This window comes from Anas acuta, chromosome 4, assembly GCF_963932015.1.
Source record: "Anas acuta chromosome 4, bAnaAcu1.1, whole genome shotgun sequence".
Classification (NCBI taxonomy): Eukaryota; Metazoa; Chordata; class Aves; order Anseriformes; family Anatidae; genus Anas; species Anas acuta.
The window spans coordinates 48,264,088-48,283,518 of record NC_088982.1 but is presented as its reverse complement, the minus strand read 5'-3'; the positions used below and the strand labels follow the sequence as shown (position 1 = coordinate 48,283,518).

Here is a 19,431-nt window from a genome sequence, read left to right as displayed (position 1 = left end):
ATCAATCAAAAGCCCTGTTATTTCTGTAACAGCATGTATAGATAAAAAGTACTGCTAATAACTGTGCTTATCCTCTCTGTGCTATCCCAACTTTCACAATATGTCACACAGCAAGAAAACAAATCAATGTTTTTTACTTGAAGCTAAAATGTTCAAGGATGATTTAATAGCACCGTTCTCCCTTAATGTAGTTTTCTCTCTTAATATGCAGTATTCTGTTGCAACAGGCAGATAGGAATGCAGCATACTTAAAACAGAAATCTCTGGTCTAAAAGTGAATCAGTGTTAAAATTATAGCTTAATTTCAGGATTAGTATAGATGCTGAGCACTTTACCTGACATGTTTGTGGAGGATGCTTTGAACTCCTTGGTGGTACATGCTTTTTGTGTCCAAGCTAGGATGGTTTGAGGTTGTATGCAACCTGTAATGGCATCTTTGAAACACACCACAGATATTAACTTTGAGTATTGTTAAGCCATTTTCAGTGTATAACATTTTAATTATCAGAGAGAAAGGGAGACAACATAGAAATTTTGTTTTTTTCTCTAGGCAAGATATAATGAAGAATTTAAAATATTCAAATAAAATGCTCTATTTTATATACTATATTTAATATTTTGCTATTTTGTATTTTTAAAAATTCGATTAAGAGCTGATCTAAAGTTTATCTGCAGTAATGTTTTTTCCACTTCAGGAACAAGGCTTTAATATTTTTCAGTGCTGACATTTATCCTGCTAGGTATTAAAAATGATTAGATGGCTAGAAGTGATGAATTGAAAAAATACAAAGATTGAAGAAACTTACTGCTGCATATCACATGTAGAAAGATATCTTTGGAAGCTTAAAAAGAAGATTGGGGTTTTCACCCTATGGAGCTTGTTATAGGCTACCAGGCTTTAAATGAGCATGGTCATGCAGTGACAAACAGAAGCTGTAAGAATATGTCAGAGTGAGTTTGGACACAGGGGCTATATTTTGCAAGGTAATAGAAAATGACATGCAACACCAGTACTTGATAATATTACCTTACTTTATTACCTTATTAGTAATAACATAACTTACATAGTAAAGTATTTTATGAGGAAAATGTCATGGTCGCATCAACAATAGCTTATTAATGAATGCTACATCTATTACAGTTATTTCATAAGTCTGTGATTTTGCATAATATATTAACCTGTATTATTTTTCTTCCTGGATTCATTACACAGACTTACTCCAATAACTGGGCATATCAGAAGGGTAAATTAAATAATCTGATAATAATTTAAACATCTTTTGTGCTATTTATAATCTTTAGTTAGTGCATTACTCCCTGACCAGTGTAATCTCTGCAAAAATATCAACAAGAAGCTTATTCATAACTATTCTCTTTTGTCTGCATGTTGGAATAAATCTGGCCTGTGTGATGCCAAAGGGAAAAAATGCACGAACAAATTTATTGCAATTTATCTGAAAAGAACCAGATGAGACTTACCATTAAAATGTCTAAAGAAACATGTTGGATGCAACCCAAGGCTCATTCATTTCTATGTCTATTATTAAAAACAAACAAACAAACAAACAAAAACTTATAAATACAGAAGGGTGCTCCCACCACAGTAAGTGGCTATCTTTGCCTCCCTTAAGCAGGAACGGACTCTAACCCCAAAGTAACTTTTATGCAGTGCAACTGAATGGACTCCCAACCAAAAGTTGTTGTCAAAGGATCATCTTCCTCCCAGTGAAGCGTCTACAGTGCTTATTCAAACCAAAGCAACAAAATTACCTGCTAGCAACACATTTTCAGACTGCAGTTAAACACATACCTAAATATCAATAGCAGATTAAAATTTCAATAATGCAGAGATCCTTTTAAAATTGTTGTGATTAGCTCTTAATTATGCAGATGTAATTAAAGACATAACTCAGATGGTATCTCTATTTATTTAGTTAGAACATGCACCCACAACCGATAATTGCAGAACTCTGTTTCCATAGCTACCATTAAATGAGACTAAGAGCAGTCTGTCAATGACAAATTTACTACAATCAGGGGTGTAATATTTCTGCATTAAAAAACAACAACTAACAACACTGAATTTCAAAGTTACGCCATCATAGAAGAAAGATATCTAGTTTTTATGCTCTTGGCATTTAAAGGGATTGAATGATTCTCAAGGGACTGGGTGTAAGTATTATTTTTACAGCCTAAATGAAAGCAAAACTTATACTTTTTCCTATGCCTTCCCACTTTAAACAAGTAATTACTGAGACTTAGACTTTAATTATACTTTAAATAAGAGTTAAATACAGGTCCACTGCAATTCCATTGAAGCCATATAACTGTGCTCTGGCTTCACAAGCACTCTAAGTCTTGCCTAGATGGCCTGTACAACAACTGTGTATAAAACTGGTGGCTAGCAGTGCTGACCAAAAATGAGAGTTTGTCTTAGAGCCTGATTTTTTTTTTTATTTTGATGCAAAAAAGTTTTTTTTTTGTGTGTGTGTGTTAGTGTGTTGTTTGTTTATTTTTATTTTGTTTTGTTTTCTTTTTTTTTTTTTTTTTTTTTATTTTCCCTTAATGTTCTGAACAAGACCTGTTTGTGCTATAAATGTGCTGGAGCACCCTAAGCTCACAGGTGTCTGATGCTGTACGTTTTTACATCCTTAAGTATATTTCGTGACTAGGAGAAAATGTTGACAAGGTGAGGAAAATGAGGAAAATTGAACCATAGTAATCTTTAATTCAGATGATGTCAAGTTTCATTGATCTGTGATTTTGTTTTCAGGTGTCTTTGCTCAGAATTGACAATATCAATGATAATGAGTTGGTTCTGCTCCATCACATGTGCCTTTCTTCTCTTTCTCTTTTTTTTTGGTAGCATAGTTTCAAGCTTTCTTTCAACCTTTTCTTTTCAAAGGTTTCAACCTTTCCTTCCTCCAGCATCCCGCTTTCACCTCCCTCACTTTCCAGCCTCACAGCATACATCTGTGCATGGCATGGTAGTCCCACTGACTTCTCCACTTCTCTTCCCTTTCAAATGGTCACCCTTTGCCCTCCTGCCTCCACCTTGCCAAGAGTAACGTTCCCTGCCCAGTGTCACTTATTTTTTTCAGAAGCTTACGGTCTGTTACCAATGGCATTTCTGCAGCAGACATCATGGAAAAACAGGCTGGGGAAGGAGTGAAAGAGTTTATCTGACTCTTACGAGCAGTGAGCTATTGGAAGAAAGAGAATACTGAGAAAAAGCACAGATTTCCATAAAGTTGAGTGAGTCAGGTTTTTTTCTTTATATTCCCTTGATTTTCCAGCTAAGCTAAAAGAAAAAAAAAAATCATTCAAAGTCAGGGTAAAACAGTTGTATCTACAAAATACCAGCAGCCTCTATTAACTACTTATAATAAATGCTTCAATATTTTGATTCTGAAGCACAAATGGTGCCAGGTGCTTATGATTACAAAGCACTGGAGTATTTCAGGCACCATCTCTTTGAAGCAGTAGCATCTTGATGATTTACTGTAATTAAAAAGAAAAAAAAATCCATGCAAAAAACAACAGTGTTATATGATGTTCTTATATTGTATGATGCTGTTAAAAGAAAAAGATATGACTGAACAGTGCTGTCAGGCTACTAAAATACCTACAAACTCCACTGAAGTAGGGCAACAATGATAAGAAGTAACAACATACCGCTTGTGGAGATAAAGATTATAGAAATTTTTAGCTCATTTCTGCACAGAGAAGTTATATATTCTGGAAAAAGAATACATAAGAAAAAGAAAATACAGATCAAGAAAAGAGGAACTTGACCATTCATATTTATTACAAAAATAGCTGTGCTGTACAAAACAGAAAAGAGAGTCAGAGGTCAGGTAACTGTCAATGAACCTGATAGGTTTTTTATGACCCAGAAGTGCTCTGAGGGACATTAAATTGGTTAAGGCTGACGTTTGGCTGCTTAATGAGAGGCAAACTATTATATCTGTTCAGCTTCAGCCTTCTCTCAAAATGTAAAAATGATAACTTTTTTTTTACCCAAAGGGCTAGGTACAAGGCTTTAAAAAAAATGAAGTGTGAAGATTGTATAAAAGTCTATTATATTTTAAAAATATGAAAAAATAAAGTAAAGAAAATGATATTATTTGCTGCAGCAGAAATGAAAAAGGAAAGGAAGAGAATCATAAAACCGGATTGATGATAAATAATAGAAATAACAAACCAAGTCAAAGGCACCTTGTTCCTTCCTGGAACCTCTCCAGCTTTACAGATAACTAACTTTCATCTGAGATACTCAAGCAGTGCTTTGTGTTTTTTTGTTTGTTTTTATTTATTTTTATATTCTACCCCATGATCTGATGATGTCTCTGTCAGATTTTAGTTCTGCATTATTTTGTAATTTCAGTCATATATTTTTATGATTTCTCTGTATGGTTTCTTTGTAAGGTACATGTGATTTCTATTTATCATTTGTCTATTTCTCTCTATCAATGTATATGTTATAGATAGAAATTAACTACACATATATAAGTATATAGATATAATTTGTATGTATGTATGTAATTTGTACTAATTTCCCCTGTTATCTGTTTTATCTGAATCTCTTGCCATAGTTCTTCAGGCAATTCCTGGGCCACTGTTTCACACAAGTTACCTTTGAACGGATGCTTAGGTAGATGACAGAGTAGCTTTTCCTTAACCAAGTAGACATTGTGATGTTTTTGCACGTATGAAGTATATAGTGGTGGTTGTAGGCAGATGAAAAAGTTTGTCTTGCATATTTGCACAATGTGATTTATACACTACTATTTATTTTTTGTTACTCCTTGCTCAAGAGACAGGTAATTTGGTCCAAAAACTCCCAAGTAACCTTTCAGTCTAATTCCAGAGAGGTGAGTGCCTAATTGCCAAGCTGTCTTTTTAAAAACATCTTTCTGTTTTTATATGCAAAGCAAACAAACAAAAAACAACAGCAGCAGCAAAAACAAACAAACAAACAAAACAAAAAGAAAACAAAACAAAAAACTCTTTTTTCATTATGCTATAAATATAGTAATCCCTTGGAGGTCTTTGAAAATGATGAGGTTTTAAGGATGAAGTACACTGTGAACTCAGAAGTGACAGATGAATAATTGATTTATGGGGTAGTCATCGGTACAAGTCTGTGAACTTTCTGAAGGGCAGCGTCAAGAAAAGCGGGCACTATGACTTTGGCCACCTGCTTCAGAGAATGCATGCTGTGATTAGCAATCAGCTCTCCATGTGGACTAGTCCAAATGAAGTTTGGTGATTTTAGAAGTAGGCTTGCTGTGAGGTTGTGTTCTTGAGTGACAGAAATAAAATAGGACTTACGGCATAAGCAAAATGTATTGCTTGCCATTTCTACCATCATCTGCCATTGATCTATTGGGGAGACCTTTGGCTAATTAATTTTTTGAGAAGTTGTAGCTCCTATGTGGGGAATAGGATTATAATTAATTTTAGGAACAAGTCAGAGTTGTTATTCCCCAAACTTATTTTCAGTTTCATTTTATTACACTTCAAAAACAAAATCCACAAAATGCTAAATAAATTTAAACTCAAATTGTTAACAAAAAGGTCAATATTTCATCTCTTAAAAAGCCTTCAGGATATTCCACTTTTGAAATTGATAAACATTAACAAAGAAAGAAAGGTTAGTCCTCAGTATATTGCAGTTACATAAGTTACTTTAAAATAGACACATTTCAAATAAAACTTTTCCCTTACAAACCTGAACTGAAATGAGAAATCTTTTGCCTAAGAGTTACCTATTCTGTCGAGTGTTTTCGTTTTTGAATGTGGTTTGGTTTTACACCAGTTTTGCCCAAATGAGTCTCTCTGATCTTTATTTTTTTCATGGCAAAACCGCATATTTAATGTACTGAAGTATTTGAAAAATTAATATTATTTGTTCACGTTGTTTTTTGACTCAGCTATTTTAGCCTATGTGTTAAATACTAACAAAAGGACCCTGACAAAAGTTTTGCAACTTGGGTCTGACACAGTAGAAAATGCACACAGATTACAGGAATGTATTTTGGGCTCACAATTATAGAAGTATTTGATAGGGTGTTTAGCACATGCTGTGTGATTCCTCTGACTTTGAGAGAAGCTCAGTGGTAATGAAGAGCACTCCAGTTATGTATGAAATGTTAATTACATTGAAAGCCTTAGCCTCTGAACTGATTTTTTTTTTTCTATTACTCCTAAATGGCTCGAAGGCAAACGGTGAAAACAGTGATGTTTTTTAATTGTTTCTCTGAGGTCTAGAAACTGTGTGGGAATCATAGAGACAGCATTCATCCATCTTCTGTTTTTATTTTTCCTATTCCTATTTCATTTCTTGTTGCATTCTGTAAACTTCCATATGCTATAACAAAATGGAGTATTTGAGTAGCCATTCAGTAATAGGAGTAATATCTGACATTGCTTTTTATCGTTACTTTTTTTGCCTTTATTGGAAGGGGAAATTAGAGTGAAGAGGCTTGTTTTGTTAGCACTTTTTGATTTGCTGGCTTCTTCTGGCAGACATTGTGATTTATGTGTCTGTGGTCTGTAATGCGTAGGTGGTGGCAATTCAAGGGAATGAGCCTTGCAGTTGGAATATGGTTTGTACTATCTCATCTGTAAGAAAGGAATTTCTTCTGTTGCCTTGGTCCTAGTCTTAGGAAACTGATGCATTTTCCATGCTGAAAACAGTTTTCTGATTGAAATAACAATTGTGTCTGAAGTGTGGAGTTGTTAGTCATAGGCTCATGCGATTTTTTAGCATATTTATTTTTTCTCATTCTGTTAAGGATTACGACAAAGTAAACCTTCAGTAGTAGTTTTTGGTTTATATGTAATCTGCATTTTGAAATGGAGAATGGAAAAATGTGAATTGAACTTTTTTTTTCCAGTGAATCATCTTAACTTGAGAAATAAGTTGAACGAATAGTTGTGTGGAGTATTTTGGAACACATTCAAAAAAGTTGGTGTAAATTTACTTGGAGAGTATTCCTAAGGTCAAATGGCGTTGTCCCCACAGATATGTATTTCCTAGTTCTCTATTTGCATTTCTGTCTGTGTATATGACAGATGAATTAGTTGTGAAATTGCATGTGTTATGCATGCATCATGTCCTGGTATTTTTTTTTCTCTCTAAGTATTGTATAATGGAAACTTCACACGTGTGGTTAAATTACATTTCAAGTAATAGGGGTTATATTTGTTTCTTAGAAATTTCAGAGTTTTACAGTTAAGAAAACATGGAAAAATACCATTTTCACAATGAATTTATAAATACACTTTATGAAAGCCAGAAGGTCCTTTCCACCCAACATTTTTCCATTTTGCTATTTCTGGATAATCTCATCAACTGGGGATTATCTTCTCTTATGGGCTCTATCAATAAAAAGCAACATCTAGTTTAAAGGAGATATAAAGCACTATTTATTGAAAAACGGTTTTGCATTTAAGCAGGGTTAGGTACCTAGACTGCTCCTGTCAGATTCACAGATCTGAAAATGTGAATGAAAGTACATCTTCTGCATTTGTGACCTTCAGCAAGAGCAAAAGTAAACTGAAGGTAAGTAGAAATCTTTCTCAGGTCCATTATGCATAAATGCTGAAGGTATGTGACACCAAAAGAAATGTTTCCTGCTGATAAATGTTTAGAGTTGTATCAGGAATAAAATGTTTGCTGCATTATTGACTTCTTTGAACAACAGAAATGAGAAATACATGACTGGATAGGCCCTCGTAGGTCACAGAATCCTGTTCCTTTCTCTGCTGCACACAATTATGTTATAAACTAGTTAGCTGTATTTTTAAGACCCCCAATTTTGAGTCATAGCACATCTTTCTCTCTTTAAAGGTAAACAGCTTAGTGACATTTCAAAGGTGGCATGCTCTAGCAAAAATACCCTGGAAGCAGATGAGTATACTTGTACAGTACAACATCTCCTCCTTCCCCCGAGCACATGAGAGATTGCATGCTTCTTTGGAGAATTAAATATGCTTTGATGCCCCAGAAACAGCATGAAGGGGACCAGATTCTGCCAGATGAAACAGAAGTGTATGGAACATGTAAGCATGAAAGGCAAGCTGTATAAAAATACTGTAAAAAACACGCTTTTTTTTTTCCTCTCTGATAACTGAAATGTAAGTTCCTGAATTTGCAGCTGAGCTTCTCTAATATATGCTGGTGTATTTGGTTTACATGGCAAGGTTTTGGTAGCAGGGAGGCTGCAGGGGTGGCCTCTGTGAGAAGAGCTCATCGCCTACCCCATGTTAGATAAGGGACAGGGACCCCACATGGAGCAGGAGCAGAGTGATTGTGAAGGAGTGGTGGAGATGAAGCCTCAGGGACTGACCGCAGCCCCCATTTCCCGTTCCCCTGCGCTGCTCAGGGTGAGGAGGTAGAAGGGGATGGATGGAGGGAAGGTGTCTTTAGTTTGTTTTTAGTTTGTCACTGCTCTAGCTTGTTAATAGTCAATGAATTATATTAATCTTCCTGTGCTGAGTTTGTTTTGCCCATGGCCATTGGCGAGTGATCTCCATATCCATTCTATTTTCTCCCCCTTTTCCTTTGAGGAGGGGGAGTGAGAGAGTGGTTGTGGTGGAGTTCAGATGCCCAGCTGGGTAAAACCACCACAGCTGGTGACAAAATGTTGGTCTCTGTGTAAAGATGTACTGAATTAAAATGCTGTGGGTATTTTTATGACCAGATGGTCTTGCTAGCAGAGCTCACGGCTGCAGTTAAGTTCAGCAGTTTATGGAATGAAGTAACTTGCTAGTGCTTTAGAGACCTGTGCTTAAGAGACCAGAAGGGAGTGATAAAAAAATATAAAATCTCACTAACATGTTACTGTTTTATTATGTTTATGTTAATGCCTACCTTTACAGAACAATCAGTTCCTATGCTCTCTATTACTATGTTATGTTCTTATGATTCCTGTAGGATCTCATTACATAGTGTGCAACAGCTGAACATGTTCCACTTCCATGTGGGTCTTCCTAGAAATGGAAATACTTGTTTGCTTCTTGTGGAACCACATCAAGTTCCTTGTGTACTCCAGACTGAGGTCTTTTGCTAATTCCATTGCCTTTCTGATGATTGTTGCTTCTGATGGTTGTCCATTCACCTTCCTCAGCTGTCTTTCTGTCTGTTATCCACCAGGTTCGAGTCTCTCCTAATCTGCTACAATCTGTTTTTAAATTTAAAATGTTTGCCAGTCTTTTTTCCCAAATCCACTGAAGAAAGATTAGTCACCTAGCAAGCAAGAAACCAAACTGCTCAGCTGACCCCTGTTCAGTGGAACATAACAGACATAAAATAAGGTAGATACACAGACGTGCTTACAGAGGCAAGGGCAACAACTCCTAAGCAAACATTATTTGAGATCGTTTTATACAGTGATACTAAAATTTCTTCTTCTTCACTCACTGCTGCATTTTGATTCTGAAGCAGCTGCCTGTCTGCCCCTGGTTTCACTTTGACCAGGTACTGGTTCCAGTCAGGGCCTCAGGCTACGAGATTAAAGATCTCCTTTCGTATATTTCCTGAAATATATCTCCTATATTTCGGTAGATGGGTCCTGCTGGGAAAGTGACCATGTCGAAGTAATTCACAGCTTTTCCATCAAAAACAGAGGAAAGTGAGACCTTCATGTCCATACAGTTAGAGGTTAATAAATCAGTTGTAGCTGATTGGTTACAACTGTTTCCCCACCATCCTCCCACAGTTCTTAAATCCAGGAGTTGAAATAGTTCATATATAGCTGTTCACAGATCCAGAGGTTTGTTTAACGATTATGTTGTTCTTCACAATCTGTCATTTGCCAAAGATTCCCACAGAAGGCCACAATTTACTATTTTTTGAAAGATCTCTGCAGCTGCTGTGCAACCTAATTTGTGAACACAAGCATTGCAAACATCAAAGCCTTCTGTAGAGTGGAGTTTCTTGGCAAGCTCTATTTTGCAGTTATTGTTTCACATATCAATAATTGCTGTCAGTAGCTCCTACAGTAAGTTTGAGTACCTGCTAAGGATGCTGCATAGCACAGTCTCATGAGAAGAAACAATTGTAATTTTGCAATTGCACAAATGCATCCTTTTGAAAAGGTTGTATACATGCCTAGGAGTATGTAGTGGAAAACTTTCATATTACTATTTTATAGTTGAAGACTGGAGAGAACTGCAACTGTTTAACTATGAATTATCATTGTACTTTATGAATGCTTTTGTCATGGATGAAAATCTTCACAGAAAACCAAATATTCAAAGCTTGTTGTCCTGGAGACTTGCTGTGCTTCTAAAGGCAAAGATTTTTTTTTAAATATACATAAATTAAAAAGCAGAAAAATTTAAGACTGCTTACACATACATGTAGTTGAACTAAGATTCAAATGTCACTCTGTACTTCTAGGGTTATTTCAGCTGTGGGCTATTGTGTTGAGTTTAGCTTTTTCTGATAGGAAAATTATATTCTAGGCCTGGTGTTTATGCTTGCTTTTAAAGGATTAAATTCAAGCTGCAGTTGTAGGGGTGAAAGTCACCTGGCCTTTTTTCACATTTAATTAATTAGAATTGAACCCTGAGGGTAAAACTTATTAATGAAATGTAAATGTAAAATTATGCTACTCTGGAAAAACAAATGTGGTGTGCCAAGAAATCCATTAGCTGAGTTTCTTATTTTCTCCTTAAACCCATTGTAGTCAAGGGACATTAAGAGGGAAGCAGGCCTGGACAGAGGACTTTGAATTACAATCCTGTAGGAACTGTTGTTTCCAGCTGTCATTATGTAGCCTCACCCTGTTTTCACATAGTTTTTGTTTCCTTCTTTGTTTTAGGGGATGGTGAAGATGAGAAGAAAAAACGGGTGAAGATACAAATCCACAAGTGTTTGGATACACAGTAGGTTATCCTATATCCTATTTCTTATTTTAATCTGTACCATTCGTCTTTGTGTTGGGTCTGTCTGAGCTGGAGTCACCTTTTCCCTGCAGCAGCCCACACAGTGCTGTGCTCTGCACTCGTAGCTGGAACAGCACTGATATCACTCCAGTGTTGTGTCTATTGCTGCGTAGTGCTGGCACAGCATCAGGACTCCTTCCAAGCCCCCAAGAGCCAGCAGGCTGGGGGTGGGCAAGTGATGGGGAGGGGACATTGCCGGGGCAGCTGACCTAAACCAACCAAAGGGATATTCCATAACACCTGATGTCACACTCAGCAATAAAAGGGGGGGCTCTTGTGGGGGAGGGGGCTGTTCCTCCTGAACAACCACTACGCGTTTTGAGGCCCTGCTTCCCAGGACGTGGCCGAACACCACTCACTGATGGGAAATAGAGAATAATTTCTCTCTCTCTCTGTGCTTCCGCGCGGACTGATTGTTTCTTTTGTATCTGTTTTTCCTCCCCATTCCCTTTCCCTTTAATTAAACCTTTCTCATCTCAAACCTTGAGTTCTCTGTGTTGTATTTTCTCCCCCTTCCTTCTGAGGAGAGGGGGAGTGAGAGAGCGGTTGTGGTGGAGCTCGGCTTCCCACCTGAGTAAAACCACCACAGTCTTTCAAAATAGTTTTCCAAGGTTGTGTACATACATAACATAGTTAACATAGAATAAATCTGAGACTTCCACCCTGACAAAAAGAGAGAGAATTTACATGGACTAACAAGAATTTTAAATTTGAACTCTCAGCTTTGTTAATATGGTGGATTTTAAAGACTCCTTCTCATTCACGTGCTGCTTCTGAAGAAATTTTCTTAACAAATGGCATAATGAAAGATGATATTTTTGGTGCCCTTGATACTAATGCAACTTTGATGCTCCAGTATAAAAAATATTGCTCTAGTTCCAACATATCTTTGAATTGTCTATTTGACAGTCTGTGGTGCTTCATCTAGTTTCACTGGAAAAAAATAATCTTTGACATATTATAGATATTTCTTTTCTAAATTAAATTCAATTTATCATTGTGTCACCCATTTTCATGTTGTCAAATACAACATGAAAAATACAACATTCTTTTTTTTAATGTTTAACAATGCAGGGTGTTGTTTTCCCTACCTATTCAACTAACAATGTGCATCTTTAAATTTAGACTCTCTTATATCTGTCTGAAAAAACTTGAACCATACTATCTAATTCTCCATCTCTAGTACAAAATACTATTATTACTTTCTCATCATTCTTCGGAACTCTTTAAATTCCAGTTTGACTATTTTGGGAAAAATCTAGAGAAAACACACTGCATGTTTGTCTGGAATTATGTTACGGGGTTTCTCTTTAATACCAACCAGTATGCTGATTTGTTGCTATTAAGTTTTCAGTCTGCAAGCATACATTTCTTCCAACAAAATCTTTGTAACTTGAATCCATTTAAAAAAAAAAAATCATGCCTACCAAGTTTTGATCTATTTTTCTTGATCTTTTATATGTATTATTAAAAAAGTTAATTTTGTGATACCAAATCTATTTTTGATTATATGGAAATTAACTTCAAAAAATGAGTGGATATATTGCTGCAGAAAGGGTTGCGTCACTGTGATAAGGGAAGCCTTTGCTCTAGCTGCAGTGTGTGGGTAGGGGAAGCTTCCTTTATCATCCCAGCAACAGTCTTAGTCCTGAAGAGGAGGTGCTGGCTTTTCTCAGAGATTAGCAGCTTCGTGTTTCAGCCAAGGCTATTTTTGCCCTGCATTCTGCTAGTAAGGAAAAAGAGTGTGATTGTGTAAAAGATTTAAGCAGGAGCTAATATATCTTTAGTTTGACGCTTGACACCTTTAAATGTTGTTCTTGAAAGCTGTCAACCAAGAGATTTCGTACTTAGAATCTGGTTTGATGTCAGCAGGAGTCACTGATGGAATCCATCCACTGATGGAAGTACGTTTGATGATTTCATGTCTCTTACTAACTCGCTTTATGAAAAGCCTGAAAATGTTCTATGATTTTTCACAACTGTGCTCTCAAGGGTACCAAAAATGAAATAGCTGATTGATGGGTTTTACTCCCAGTCATGGTAGCTGAAAACTGATGAGTGCCCTCTGTTTACATACGTAAAAGACCAGATCACTGAGAAGCTGTATAAGGGCTTCAAGAGGGTTCTAAATGAATTATGGCTTTTACAGGGCAGAAAACTTAATGCAGAATTAATTTAAGTCAAGATTATCATCTACTGATTTTGGTAATCTGTGGTAAACTTCATTAGCAAAAAAAAAAAAACACAACCTGTCCTGCACTACTTTATTTGAAGTTAATATTTTAAACTGTAAATAAGTCAATTAAAATAGACTACCAAGGTAACTGATAAAGTGTTTAGAAGAAAGAAGAAAACAAAGGAATTAAATTTTAAAATTATGCATAAATGCCTGGCTTGGATGAGATACAGACATACAGATTCACATAGCAGAAGCTGCGGAGGAAGAGATGTTTGCACCAACAGTGACCAGATTGTATGCACATACTGCTTTAGAAAAACAGAAACTGAGGACTCCCTTAAAGACCCTTTTTAACAGGAATGAGTTTTTGTAGCACAGCAGCTCTTGAGATACTAGACCTTTAATTTAAGACACAGTCATGACGGACAGTTAAAATGGGCAGTGATAATTTTATGTAATCTTGGCAGCTTTTTGCCTTAAACTGTGTTGTTATTTCTGAGTCAGTGACTGAATAATGCTCGGTTCCTTAAAGAATATCACTGTATCTTCTAAAACAATTCTCTATTCTCCTAGGTAAGCTGAACCCACAGTTTGTGTGTCTGGGCTTGCTGAGGTCAGTGGTGAGCATGGTTCATATTTATTTGTGCTGAAGCTTCAAAGTTAATTTTATTCCAATGTGTTTACAGCTGACATATTTTTGAAGCCACAGGAACATTTTAAAAGATGATGTTTTCTCCTTTGTGCAATTTAGGTTTTTTTTCCTTTATTTTTTTTTTTAATTTTTTTTTTTTTTCCCAGCTCACAGTTCTTCCACCAGCTCTACTTATGCGCTCATGAGTAATCTTCACCGTTTTGAGAGAAGTGCCTTCCACCAAGAGTACAGACTGTGAGCAGAAGTACAAAAATGGAAGCTTAAAGCTGGAACAAATCAGACAATAGCAGCTGCACGCAGATGAGCGGCCACAGCCTTTGAAAACATGAGAAACAAGGAGGCCGTGCAGGGACAAGTAAGTATTTGAAAGCATGCCAGTTCTTCTCTGATGTACCAAGTACTAAATGTGCATTGCTGAAGCAGAGCTGATTTTTAGGTGTTGCTTCGAGCCATCACAAATTTTCAGAAGCAGGACAGCTTGACTTGCATCTTGTTTGTTTAGACACATGCCAATGGCTTTAGTTGTTTTCCTATACATTATAAGAGTGTAGAGAAAAAGGTTTCTATTTTGCCACAATCTCTAGTCATATTTTAGGTCATGGTTTCTACTGATATTAGAGGTTTGTTTTCCTGTCAGCAATTCTAAGGATCAGAAAACTCACAGATATTGCACTGAAATAATTTTGTTTTATATTTTGAAAGGAAAGATGGTAAAAAGAAGGAAAAAACTGCAGAACTGTAGTTGCTTTTCTCTTTCTCTCTTCCTTTCTCTCTTCCTTTCTTTTCTTTTTTTCCTTCTGTACATAATGAAATGTACAAACAGTAGAACAATTACACGTCTTTCAAAGAATGATGTCTCCATAAAATTCTACTCTGGGACATGGGGTATATGTTGTTGATTCCTTTTACATAAGTTGGGTTGTTGGCCAAATCAGTTTTTTTGGACGCGAAGATGCTGTAAATGTGTGTGTATACACATGTACATAGTGTATAGGTGTACATATATATACATGCATATACGTGGACACAAACAGTCCTTAGAAATTCTGAGACACATCCAGGAATGCATGTTATGCATGTATAGACAGTAATAAAGGATTTTTTTAATTTTTAATAGTAGAAGATACCTGCTCCTCTTCTTCATAAGTGATTGTTACGAATGAAAAATACTTCAAAATAATGTTTTCCTATTGGCATTTTTAGTATTAAAAGGGTTGAGAAAGATGATAAGTGTATTGGTTCTGAGAAAACAGCTGTGCTGCTGTAGTATAAAAGGAATCAGTTCACTAATTTTAAAGAGAAATCCAGTTTATTACTGGAATAAACTGAGAAGGGAAAAATGGGATAGCAAAGTTGCAGGTCGCTACTAAAAACTGATGCAAACTCTAGTTAGTACAAACCTCCACAAGAACTAGAATTTTGGATTTGAAAAACTCTCAAGCCCATTTTAAGGGCATATTTGTCAACTATCGGTTTTACATTTTAAATTCTGTTTAACAGTGTCTAATGGAAAGACCATTTATCAGAAAATAAGCTTGTGTGCTGCAGTTATACATCTGGTAATTGACTAGCAGTGACTGAGAGTTTTCTGCATAAGGTATGTTAAATTTTCTGATAATTAATGATATCTATTTAAATTGTGCATGGGCATTTCTTGCAGCGTTTCTAGAGGAGACAAAGTCCCTTCTCTTTTAGAAGGCAGTGTTGATGGGAGGCTGATGTGATTGTTATTGTCATGTGTTTGTTCAGTAGAGGGACAGAAGTGATGTTACTGCATATGTTTGTAAGCAAGACTTAGTTTCAGTTTGCATCACAGTTGTTTGTATAGAGCCTCTGGAAGCTGGTGTTTAACTTAAGATATTTTATGGGTTAAATGTTCCTTGGGTAGCAATATAGCAGCTGTTTTTATAGGACTTAGAAGTCCATTAGATAGGCTAAAGCTATACTGGAATACACTTGAACTATTTTAGGTATCAGTAGCACTTGAAATTTTATCCTTCTATATTTATTGAAGGTATTCAGTATTTTAAAGTGTATTTTATTTTATTTTATTTTATTTTATTTTGTTTATTTTATTTTATTTTATTTTATTTTATTTTATTTTATTTTATTTTATTTTATTTTATTTTATTTTATTTTATTTTATTTTATTTTGGTTCTTCTATATAATGAAGACTCAAGCTGGATGTCTGAAAAAATATTTTATTTCATTTCTCCTGAAATCCTAAGTTCAAAGATCATTGTTGCCTTTTTCTAGCTCTGACATCCTCTTTCTATGGTTTCTGAGAAGCCTAGGGTACAGTGGTGCACTATTGCATGCAGTGTGCTACAATAAAGCCCCAGAAGAAAAAGAAATCTCATAGCTGCTGACAATCATGAGGACTTGTTGCTGCCATGCCTCAGAACTTTGTGCTGCATTGCACTGTACCTGAGCAGTGTCTCCTGTGAGGAAACAGGAAACAAGAGCTAAAGATAGTAGAACAAAAACTGATGACTAAATAAAATTAAGAATACGAAGTGCATGCTAAATACCAAATTGAATTAAATTTAGATTAAAAAATGTACATATCAGTAATTTACATGTTTATAAACTAGATTAAAATTAAAAGAACTCAGAAGTTAACAAGAGACAGAGAAGTCCAAAAAAGCCTTAATGTTTTTTGATTATTTATTATCATGTTATCTTTTTATTACCTCTGTTTATTACCACGTTCTAACAGAATCTGGTAGACTAATATAGAAGAACCTGGAGTGCATGCTCAACAGAAAAGCATGATAGATTTCTTGAGATTTGATTTATAAGGACTGTTGAAACAATACGTATATACATTTTAATGAAGTAAAATAACATTTTCCAGATGTTTTATTGAAAAAACATTCAGATGTAAAATAAATCAATAGACTGTGTAATAAAATCAAGCTCTGTAAAGCAAAGAAAAACAAAACCAGTCTCTCTAACAGCATAGTCTCTTACGGTCTTTTATTTTAAAATAATAAATGCACCAAAGTGAAATATTTATGGCTTAGGTGTCTAAAACTAATCCCCAAGCATTGCCTGTTGGCTTGCTGCGGTCAAGACAGATATGCTTTGGCTTTATGTCCCTCTTGATATTTGTCCTTTCTTGGTGATAAAGGAACAAATGATAGCATGCATGAAAGCCAGCTATATTTCCAGAACAAATCTGGGGATCCAAAGGCTGGTGCTGTAGTTTGCAATGATTTAAAAAAAAACAATAAGGGAACTTAGAAGCTTCTGTTTAGGTATGGAAAAATCCAGCCTGTCAACTTCCAGCAGTTATTGACCCTTTCTGTTAACCATTGTCTAGAGCAATCATTTTTCTCTACTTCTAAATTATACATGAGTCTTCACATTCTTTTTTTTTTTTTTTACTGTTGTTTTTATATTATTCTACCATGCAGTAGAATACCAAGTTCACAGAAGCCAACATGCAGTAAAACAAAATAAAACAATCCCTCACCTAAGAACAGACATCTCTCTCTCTCCTGTGTATGTTTATACATGTATACATTGATATATACATATTTAATACGTATATATATATATCTGACTACCATGGTCTCTTTTTGTTGCGGTTCATAGTGGCCCTTCTGGGCAAGCTTTCTACAGACCACAACAAATGTGTATTTGGGCATTTTTATAAGTGTAGTGGTTGCAGTTGTAGACTAAGAGAACATGGGCTGGGACTAGCTGTTTTCTTTATGCCTTCTTGCTCCTATTTGGCCATCCAGACCAACAAGAATTTTTGAAAATTTGTGGAGAAAAAAAATATCTTGAAAACCAAGTATTTTATTTGCAAGAACTCTGGTTTGTCTAGAAAGAGGAACATTTGCATTATCAAATTTAACGCTGATCAGACAGACTTGCTGAGAAAACAAGGCAAAAGAAGAGCTTATAATTTACTCTCTTTTTTTCCCCCCTCTCTTACTCTCCTGTAACTTCTTTCTTGATTGCAGTTGTCACAATTGAATATTATCATAATGTAGGTTATGAAGCTTACCTGGTATTGCTAGCTCTGAGGCCATCTGCAAAGCTTGACCAGAGATCTGAGTTATAGAATTCCATTACCTTTATTTTACATCTAAGATATCTACTCTCTCCTGGTATTTGAGTTTTGTTTTGTTTTGTTTTCTGTCTGTTATTTGTTGTACTTTCAAAATTTGTCGTTCTTTCCATTTCTGTTCTTCAGATGTTCAACATAGGATATCTCTGGCCATTCCCAGTACATCTAGGTTACATGACAGTTCAAGCACATGCTAAAGTTGTGGGACGGGACTCGAGATTTGTCCTCTTCCATACTCAGGGTTGCAAAGTTACTTGCAATGTTATATAAAGATGTAGTTGAATGCAGGTCCACTCACTTCTTGATTGAAAATGTCAGTTTCAATCTAAGCTAACGTTATTTCTACTGTTTGATCCATAAGTGGAAAACGTTAGAAACAGTGGGACCCAGCTGTGTCCCTTTTCTCATTTATTTCAGTAATGTTGCTGCTTGTGTTCTTTCAGAACATGCAAGCCATTTATAACCAGATAGATTGCTCTTACGCAGTATTTTAACATCTTCATAAATATAATGATTACAGTTGTAGATTAAGAAGAAAACATGGATGGGGCAGCTGTCACAGTTGTGCATAATTAGATTTTTATACATGCTGTTAGTATAAATGTGAACAACCACTCATTTTTGAGACAAGGAACAGAATGCATTAAATACTGTGTGACAGGCTCAAGGTTGCAGAACTGCGCTGTATTAGCAAGCCTGGTGCTGCTTCTTTTAACTCTAGTTCTTAGAACAAATGCACTGGTGACTTTTGCTGTTGTTCAGTTTAAGCCCCTTCTTAAATCAGATCAAGTCTCTATTCCCCCCCATTTATTTATTTATTTAATGTTCTACTGCTGTCTTACTTCAATGCTTGCTACCCAGTTGGAATACTCGTGTTTGAATTTAAAAAGAGAGATACAGTGACCTACAGACTATACAGAATCCTATTTATTCCAAGTGTTGGACTGTAGAAAAACATTCTATTCGACCTTCCATTATTGAGTTCAAATATCATATGCAGAACTAATGTTTGTACAGATTTAATATCTCAGAAATGCATTCTTTAATATCATCATTACTTAGTATTCCACAATTTTATTCCTAGTCCTTTCAATGCTCAGAGAAGAATAAATGTTACTTAAAGGAATTAGAAGTGTTGGCACAGTTGAGTAGCTTCACATTTAAAGTATGAGGAAACAAATGAGGTCTCTGCATCCTTAAATTCTACTTTTAGTCGAATCATTCAGTTCAAAATTAAATGCTCTACTGCTGTAACAATTTTCAGATATTTTAGCAGGTGTAGTCTAACAAAACTATTATTGGTTGATAACATTGTGATAAACTATAAACTTTCATAGTCAGAAATGTTCCTGTTTTATAGGTTTTGTCAATACTCTTTTTTTTTATTTTCTCCCTGCCTAGTTTTCATAACAATTTCAATAAGAGATTAAAAGTCCTGGTTTGTAGATTTCTCCTTTCCTTTTTATTACAATATATCTTTTAAATAGCCACTCCTGAAACTAAATCAGCACTTACTTGGCAGTAGCCATTATTAGGAAAATAAAAGGGAAAAAAAAAGA

General features: G+C 35.5%; 1 long non-coding RNA gene across 3 annotated transcripts in view; it reads left to right on the top strand.

Annotated features, from left to right (window-relative positions):
• LOC137856123 (uncharacterized) overlaps positions 1–19,431 on the top strand; it is a 56,320-nt gene that overhangs the window by 15,198 nt on the left and 21,691 nt on the right. For 2 of the 3 annotated variants that reach the window (XR_011096211.1, XR_011096212.1), the window contains exons 2-7: positions 7,465–7,570; positions 7,859–9,324; positions 10,836–10,899; positions 13,712–13,751; positions 13,937–14,145; positions 15,291–15,387. This is a non-coding gene — a long non-coding RNA (uncharacterized lncRNA). Of the gene's footprint in view, positions 1–7,464; positions 7,571–7,858; positions 9,325–10,835; positions 10,900–13,444; positions 13,752–13,936; positions 14,146–15,290; positions 15,388–19,431 lie in introns of those variants that run through there. The other variant, XR_011096213.1, reaches the window with a different exon arrangement.